Below are 9,472 nucleotides of genomic sequence, written 5' to 3' on the forward strand. Positions count from 1 at the left end.
AGTACATGCGGTATTTAGTTTTCTTCGTTTCTGCAACAATTCATTTAAAATGAGGTTCTCCAGCTGCATAGATATTGTTGAAAATGACATAATTTTGATCTTCTTTTACATTGAGGGTCTAGTATTCCATCAAGAATATGTACCACTTTTTTTATTGAGTTGTGGTCCCGTTCAGTCCCAAGGCTGGAGTGCACTGACACACTCACGGCCATCTCAGCATCAACCAACTGGGCTCTGGTGACACTTATGCCTCAACCTTCCAAGTAGCCAGTGATACAGGCACATGCTACCAAACCGAGCTAATTTCTAATAAATATTGGAGTTGAGGTCTCACAAAGTTGCCTGGGCTGATCTCAAACCTGCATGTGTAGGCAATCCAACTCCCTTGGCCTTCCAAAGTGCTGGGATTACAGGATGACACACTGAGCCCTTTATTCAGTCTACCAAAGATATGCTGGGGGTTCAGTTCCATGATTTTGTTATCGTGAAGTATGATAGGTTCATTTTCTCACAGAATGGCATGGTCACTTGATGAAAAGCACATATATGCCCAGATGTTTCTGGCCCATTCACAAAACCTAAGCATTGCGAGATATCACGTAGTTCAATGTGGCTAACCTCTATCCATTCTGAGGTGAATTTTCAAAGCAGCTGGCCATAGAATGCAAGAATAGGTGACGTATTTTGGTGTATTTTATAATAATTCTTCCATAAGAGCCTAAATGCTCAAATCCTGCCAGATTAAAATAGTAAGAATGAAAATACAAACTCAATGCAGGACTCAGTTAATAGCCTGATTTCCATTACTTTTGGACCCTTTCTGGTACATCTGGATAAAGGACCATCAACACTCATTCCATACCATTCACCATGATGAGCCATGAAATTACTGACTGGCTACTTAGATGAGACATCAAATTACTGACTGGCTACTATCTCAGTCAAAGCACCCTAATTGATTCAAAATCACCAATTATCTGGGTACTGATATTTTTTCTGTATTCTCCTAGCCTGCAGGAAGGATGTGGAGGAACACACCTGCAAATCAAAAGGGCTTTCTGCCCAGGTAAGACCACCTTTCATTTTCTTGAGGAGAAATGTAATTTGTCTGAATTCGTTCCTTATCAATCAAAGTTGGATATAAATATTCAACAAAGTAAATTATGTATGACACATATAAATATCTTAGTGCCATGGTACTGAGCGGCCTTTCTTACTGACTCATAGTGACACAGTTAGATATTTTTAAATGATAGCATTCACTATAATTTTTAATGTGCAGGCATTTTCTTTAGCATCTATTTTTATCCATGAATTAGGAATTGTAAATTTTTCATCTAAATCTCTGGTAAAGGGAAATTGTGTAGAAAAAGTCTATCTTTTTCACAAGATTTATCTCTTCCTAATTTTAAGGACTTTTAACTTGGATTCAACCAATGGTTTTTTAAGTCATCAATCAAAGATACTTGTGCATTTCACAGTATAATCCAATCTTTACACTCTCTTCTTTTACATAATTGCAGAGGCCACCAACTGCGGAGGAAAATGGTACGTTCCCTGAAAATTCTTTTTTTTTTTCGAGTTGTAGTCTCACTCTGTCTCAGAGACTGGAGTGTTGGCTACCGGCCACCCCAACCTCGACCTGCTGGGCTCCGGCGATCCATCCCCCTCAGCCTTCCAAGTAGCTGAAATTACAGGCGCGCACTACCAAGCCCTGATAATTTGGGGTTTGTTGTAGAGATGAGGTCTCGCCAAGTTCCTCAGGTGGGTTGCAAATCTGCGGTCTCAGGCAATCCACTCACCTCAGCTTCTGAAAGGCGCAGGATTACAGGCTGAGGCACCGAGCCCAAACTGAAATTTCTCACTGGCTGAGACAAAGAAGCACTGACTTTAGTGTATGTCACATGATTTAGGTTTCTATTGGGAAAGAACATTGGGGTTCCCCTGAGAGAAAGTCATTTTGTAAGGACACATCTGTGACCAGAGAGTACCATATGATGTCACCCAATAAGTCACTGAAGTGTTTAATTTAAAATCTTTTGCAATTGTATGGCTCTCTTATTATTCTTGGCTTATAGATTTATACCACAGAGAGGTTTGGAGTGGATGTCCCATCCAGGAACCCTTAACAGACCCACTTCTCTCTAAGTGGCTTCGCATCAAGAAGCTCACGCTAAACAAAAAGGTGTACCCTAGGAAAGCCACCCAAACAGGTACCTATTGCTTAATTTACAAATATTTTGGTATTTATGCCTCTCTTAAGATTGTTGCTTAAGCTTTGTGCCACAGTGATCTAAGGGCATAATTTGCAGCATTTTTCTTCTTTAAATTTTAATGAGACTGGGCTTTAAGTTCTCGAATATGATGGCTCTGTGAATCCTCCGTGTTAAGTTTTCTTTTCTGGGTATGTTATAACTTTAGAATCATGGCGTACATGTGAGGATTACTTACACAGTTTTCTGGCAGGAAGGCAAGATTTTTCCCTCTGAACAGCCCACCCAATCACAGAAATGATCGTGGTATCCAGTGGGTAGTTTTGTCTACATATGTCTCTTTCTCCCTCCCTGCTTAAATCAGTTCTCAGTCTCTTTTATCTCCATTCTTGTGCCCAGTGTTTATGACCCACTTGTGAGTGAGAACATGCAGTATTTTGGTTTTATGTTTCTGTAACAATTCATTTAAAATGAGGTCTTCAGCTGCATAGATATTGTTAAATATGACATAATTTTGATCTTCTTTTACATTGAGGGTCTAGTATTCCATGAAGAATATATACCGCTTTTTAAAATTGAGTTGTGGTCCCGTTCAGTCCCCAAGCTGGAGTGCACTGGCACACTCAGGGCCATCTCAGCCTCAACCGCCTGGGCTCCGGTGACACTTCTGTCTCATCCTTCCAAGTAGCCAGTGCTACAGGCACATGCTACCACACCCAGTTAATTTCTAATTTATTTTGGAATTGAGCTCTCACCACGTGCCTGGGCTGATCTCAAACCTGCAAGCGCAGGAAATCCAACTCCCTTGGCCTTCCAAAGTGCTGGGATTACAAGATGACACACTGAGCCCTGTCCCACATGTTCTTTATTCAGTCTACCAAAGATATGCTGGGCGTTCGGTTCCATGATTTTGTTATCGTGAAGTGTAATAGGTTTATTTTCTCACCGAAAGGCATGGTCACTTGATGAAAAGCACGTATATGCCCAGATGTTTCTGGTCCATTCACAAAACCTAAGTATTGCGAGATATCACGTAGTTCAATGTGGCTAACCTCTATCCACTCTGAGGTGAATTTTCAAAGCAGCTGGCCATAGAATGCAAGAATAGGTGGCGTATTTTGGTGTATTTTATAATATTACCTCCATAAGACCCTAAATGCTCAAATCCTGCCAGATTAAAATGGTAAGAATGAAAATACAAACTCAATGCAGGACTCGGTTAATAACCTGATTTCCGTTATTTTTGGCACCTTTCTGGTACATCTGGATAAAGGACCATCAACACTCATTCCATACCTTTCACCATGATGAGCCATGAAATTACTGACTGGCTACTTAGATGAGACATCAAATTACTGACTGGCTACTATCTCAGTCAAAGCACCCTACTTGATTCAAAATCACCAATTATCTGGGTACTGATATTTTTTCTGTATTCTCCTAGCCTGCATGAAGGATGTGGAGGAAAACATCTGCAAATCAGAAGGGCTTTCTGCCCAGGTAAGACCACCTTTCGTTTTATGAGGCAAATGTAATTTGTCTGAATTCGGTCCTTATCAATCAAAGTTGGATATAAATATTCAACAAAGTAAATTATGTATGACACATATAAATATCTTAGTGCCGTGGTACTGAGTGGCCCTTTATTGCTGACACATAGTTGACACAGATAGATATTTTTAAATGATAGCATTCACTATAATTTTTAATGTGCAGGCATTTGTTTTAGCATCTATTTTATCCATGAATTAGGAATTGTAAAATTTTCATTTAAATCTCTGTCAAAGGGAAATTCTGCAGAAAATGTTTATCTTTTTCACAACTTTAATCTCTTCTTAATTTTAGGGTCTTTTAATTTTGACTCAGCCAAGGGTCTTGTAAGTTATCAATAAAATATTAGATATCTGTGCATTGCACGGCATAATCTAATCTTTTTTTTTTGTAACTGACTATAAGACTTTATCTTACTCAAGCCAAGTCACAGAAGACATATAAAGACAATTCTTATTTCATATAGTTGTTTACAGTTTTATGTACCATCGTTCTCCATCACATCTGATGTTAGCCTTGTGTGCTCTTCAACATAAAATATAAAAGATGACCAATCAACCAACAGGTCACACTGTTTCCCTAATATATGTAAAAGTAATATTTTTAAAAGTGTAATTGCCAATTTTACTGACATTGTGTCGCTATTTTTAACCTAATATTTGAACAAATACATTTATACTTTAGCCTATAATTTCCTTAATAAAATAGATTTTTGTACTATGTGATTTCTCATAATAAACTTTAAATAAACTTCTGCTTGCTGCTCATATTTGCATATAAATCTCAGAAGCTAAGCAGGGTCGGGCCTGGGTAGTACTTGGAGACCAGGTGATTTCTAATAATAATTAAAATAATACTTACCGATGCACTTTATCTAATTAATTTTGAGAATTTAGCTCCCAGTGTGATTCAGGAATTTTTGCATAGATGCTACAGGTATTTTGTGTGTGTGTTTAGGTGTTATTTATATGCAAATATGAGCAGCAATCAGTGCATTGAAAGGCATAATCTAATCTTTACACTGTGTTCTTTTACATAATTACAGATGCAACTCTGGGCAGAGGAAACAAGTATGTACCCTGAAATTTCTTACAAGCTGAGACAAAGAAGCAGCTGGGTCTCATGTGCAGAAGCTGCTCTACATTTCTATTCAGAAGGAAAATTGGGAGTCTCATGGCAGAAAATCCTTTTGTAGGGACACATCTGTGACCAGACTGTACAGTATGAATGACACCAAATAAGTACCTGAAGTGCTTATTTGAAAATATTTTGACATCTTAAGGCTATCTCACACTCGTTAGCTTATAATTTTATATCACAATACCTTGTGGACAGGATATTCTGTGAAGGAACCCTTGAAGTTTCCACTTCACTCTCTGAGGTCGAAAATAAGAGGCTCGTGCAAAACTACAAGGTGTGCCCTACGAATGCCACCCAAAGAGGCACCTATTGATTAATTCGCAAACATTTTGCTATATTTGGCTCTCTTAAGATGGTTGCTTACAGCTATGTGTCACAGTGATCTGAGGGAATAACTTGCAGTGTTTCTATCTTGGAAAATTAATGAGACAGGGTTTTAAGGTCTCAAATCTGACCTCTTTGTGAACCCTACATGTTGAGTTTTCTTTTCTTGGTACTTTTTAACTTTAGAATCATGGGGTACATGAGTAGAGTACTTACAAAGCTTTCTTGCATGAAGGCAATATTTGTTCTTCTGAAGAGCCCCCTAACCACGGAAGAGATCATGATATCCAGTAGGTAGTTTGTGTCCCTTTCCTCCCTTTCGCCCTCTCAGCTTAAATCAGTTCCCAGTGTCTGTTGTCCCCATTCTTGTACCCAGTGTTTAGGACACACTTGTGAGTGACAACATGCAGTATTTAATTTTTTGTTCTATAACAATGCATTTAAAATGAGGGTCTCCAGCTGCATAAATATTGTTGAAAATGACAACATTTTGATCTTCTTCTTCAATGAGGGTCTAGTATTCCATCATGAGTATGCACCACATTTTTTTTTAAGTTGCGGTCACACTCGGTCCTCCAGGCCTGACTGTAGTGACACATTCACAGCCATCCCAGAATTGATTGATTGGGCTCCGGTGATATTTCTGCCTCAGCCTTCCAATTAGCCAGTGGTACAGGTGCACGCTACCTCAACCTGCTAATTTCTTACATATATTGGTGGTGAGGTATCACCAAGTTGCCTGGGCTGGTCTCAAACCTGCAAACTCAGAGAATCCCCTTCCCTTGGCCTCCCAATGTGCTGGGATTTCAGGGTGAGCCACTGATCCCCGTCTCACATACTCTATTCATACTATGAAAGATGTGCTTGTGTGTCAGTTACATGGTTACGCTATAGTGAATGGTGATAGGTTGGTTTGCTCACAGAATGCCACGGTCACTTTTTGTAAAAGCATAGAGATGTCCAGATGTTTCTGCTCCATTCACAGATTCGAACTATTGTGAGATATCATGTAGTTCAATGTGGCTACGCTCTATGCACTGTGAGGTGATTTTTTTAAGCAGCTGGTCAAAGCATATAAGAATTGGAGACGTATTTTAGTGGATTGTATATTATTATCTACATAAGCCCCCAAACACTCAAATCCTGCCAGATTAAAGTGGTAAGAATGAAAATACAAACACAATGCAGGACTAGGTTAATAGCCTGAAATCCATTGTTTTGGGGGCCTTTCTGATACATCTGGATTAAGGACAATCAACACTCATTCCAAATCTTTCACCAGGATGAACACTCAAGTTTTTGACTAGTTACTATATCCTGAATAGCCACCAGCCTATTGGAAATAAAATGTTGCCTAAAACTAGTGCAAATCTCATAAATTTGAGTAAAGACACTAGCAGGATAATGTTTAGTGATGCAAGGAAGGAAATTTAGCTGGATTTCAAGACAGGCAGAAGGAATAAGGAAATTCAAATGCTAAATCCCAATACATAGTTCAAGATCTTTTACAGACTATCTGCTGTTACGTAAGGTGAACATTAGCACTAAGTTAAAGTATCTGTATTATTTACTCTCTACACTTCTCCTTTGCCATCCGTCTTTGATTCAGCAGGATGCCCTAGTAACTTAAGACCATGCTTTTTAATCAACCTCCTTCATATACTATCTCAAAGCACCCAAATTAATTCAAAATCACCAATTATCTGGGTAATAATATTTTCTCTGAATTTTCCTAGTCGGCGAGGAGAATGTGGAGAAAACCTCCTGTGAATCAGAATCGCGTACTCCCCAGGTAAGTCCACTTTACATTTTCACGAGGAATATGGTAATTTTTCTGAATTTGGCCCTTGTCAAAAAGTTTAGATACAAAAGTCCAAAAATGTACATTAGGTATGACACATAGAATTCTCTTAGTGCTGTTGTACTGAGTGGCCTTTTCTTACTAACTCATACTTGACACAGTTAGACATTTTTAAATGATAGCATTCACCATACTTTTTAATGTGCAGGCATTTCCTTTACCATCTATTTTTATCCATGAATTAGGAATTGTGAATTTTTCATTTAAATCGCTGGTAAGGGGAAATTGTGTAGAAAATGTCTATCTTTTTTCACGAGTTTTATCTCTTCCTAGTTTTAAGGACTTTTATTTTATTTATTTATTTATTTATTTATTTATTTATTTATTTATTTATTTGAGTTGGAGTCTCACTCTGTCGCCCAGACTGGAGTGCAGTGGCCGCTTCGGGCCACCGCAGCCTCGACCTGCTGGGCTCCGGCGATCCTTCCGCCACAGCCTTCTGAGTAGCCGGAATTACAGGCATGCGCTACCACACCCAGCTGATTTTTTGATTTATTTTAGAGATGAGATCTCGCTGCTCAGGCGGGTCTCGAACCCGCGGGCTCAGGCAATCCACTCACCTCAGCTTTCCAAAGGCGCGGGATTACAGGCTGAGCCACCGAGCCCGGCTGAGGACTTTTAACTTGGACTCAACCAATGGGTTTTGAAACATCAATGAAAGATACTTGTGCATTTCACAGTTTAATCTACTCTTTACACTCTCCTCTTTTACATTATTGCAGATGCCACCCAGTGCGGAGGAGAGTGGTATGTACCCTGAAAATTCTTTTTTTCTTTTTTTGAGTTGTAGTTTCACTCTGTCGCCCAGACTGGAGTGCAGTGGCCGCTTCCGGCCACCCCACCTTTGACCTGTTGTGCTCCGGCGATACATCCCTGTCAGCCTTCCAAGTAGCTAAAATTACAGGCGAGCAGTACCACGCTCTGCTAATTTTGGGTTTATTGTAGAGATGAGGTCTCGCCAAGTTCCCCAGGTGCGTCGCGAATCTGCGGGCTCACCTCAGACTCCCAAATGCGCGGGATTACCGGCTGTGACATCGAGCCCAAACTGAAATCTCTTACTGGCTGAGACAAAGAAGCACTGGCTTTAGTGTATGTCAGATGATTTAGGTTTCTATTAGGAAGGAACATTGTGGTTCCCCTGAGAGAAAGTCATTTTGTAAGGACACATCTGTGACCGGAGAGTACCATATGAATGTCTTCCAATAAGTCACTGAAGTACTTAATTTAAAATCTTTTGCAATTGTGTGGCTCTCTTATTATTCTTGGCTTATAGATTTATACCACAGAGAGGTTTGGAGAGGATGTCCCATCCAGGAACCCTTAACAGACCCACTTCACTCTAAGTGGTTTAGCATCAAGAGGCTCACGCTAAACAAAAAGGTGTACCCTAAGAAAGCCACCCAAAGAGGTACCTATTGCTTAATTTACAAATATTTTGGTATTTATGCCTCTCTTATGATTGTTGCTTAAGCTTTGTGCCACAGTGATCTAAGGGCATAACTTGCAGCATTTTCCTTCTTTAAATTTTAATGAGACTGGGCTTTAAGTTCTCGAATATGATGTCTCTGTGAATCCTCTATGTTAAGTTTTCTTTTCTGGGTATGTTATAACTTTAGAATAATGGCGTACATGTGAGGATTACTTACACAGTTTTCTGGCAGGAAGGCAAGATTTTTCCCTCTGAACAGCCCACCCAATCTCAGAAATGATCATGGTATCCAGGGGGTAGTTTTGTGTACATATGTCTCTTTCTCCCTCTCTGCTTAAATCAGTTCTCAGTCTCTTTTATCTCCATTCTTGTGCTCAGTGTTTAGGACACACTTGTGAGTGAGAACATGTAGTATTTTGTTTTGTTTGTTTCTGTAACAATTCATTTAAAATGAGGTCTCCAGCTGCATAGATATTGTTGAATATGACAAAATTTTGATCTTCTTTTACATTGAGGGTCTAGTATTTCATCAAGAATATATACCGCTTTTTAAAATTGAGTTGTGGTCCCGTTCAGTCCCCAAGCTGGAGTGCACTGGCACACTCAGAGCCATCTCAGCATCAACCGCCTGGGCTCCGGTGACACATCTGCCTCAGCCTTCCAAGTAGCCAGTGCTGCAGGCACACGCTACCACACCCAGCTAATTTCTAATTTATTTTGGAGTTGAGCTCTCACCACGTGCCTGGGCTGATCTCAAACCTGCAAGCGCAGGCAATCCAACTCCCTTGGCCTTCCAAAGTGCTGGGATTACAGGATGACACACTGAGCCCTGTCCCACATGTTCTTTATTCAGTCTACCAAAGATATGCTGGGGGTTCGGTTCCATGATTTTGTTATCGTGAAGTGTGATAGGTTCATTTTCTCACCGAAAGGCATGGTCACTTGATGAAAAGC

At 39.8% G+C, this 9,472-nt stretch overlaps 1 long non-coding RNA gene across 1 annotated transcript; it reads left to right on the plus strand.

Annotated features, from left to right (window-relative positions):
* The first annotated feature begins 6,970 nt into the window (after positions 1-6,970).
* Positions 6,971-8,450, plus strand: LOC103266881. Its single transcript, XR_504725.2, has 3 exons — positions 6,971-7,020; positions 7,812-7,836; positions 8,363-8,450. It is a non-coding gene; the product is annotated as an uncharacterized LOC103266881 (long non-coding RNA).
* Positions 8,451-9,472: the final 1,022 nt, after the last annotated feature.

Source organism: Carlito syrichta, unplaced genomic scaffold (genome assembly GCF_000164805.1).
Source record: "Carlito syrichta isolate Samal-C Ts95f unplaced genomic scaffold, Tarsius_syrichta-2.0.1 Scaffold307492, whole genome shotgun sequence".
Lineage (NCBI taxonomy): Eukaryota > Metazoa > Chordata > Mammalia > Primates > Tarsiidae > Carlito > Carlito syrichta.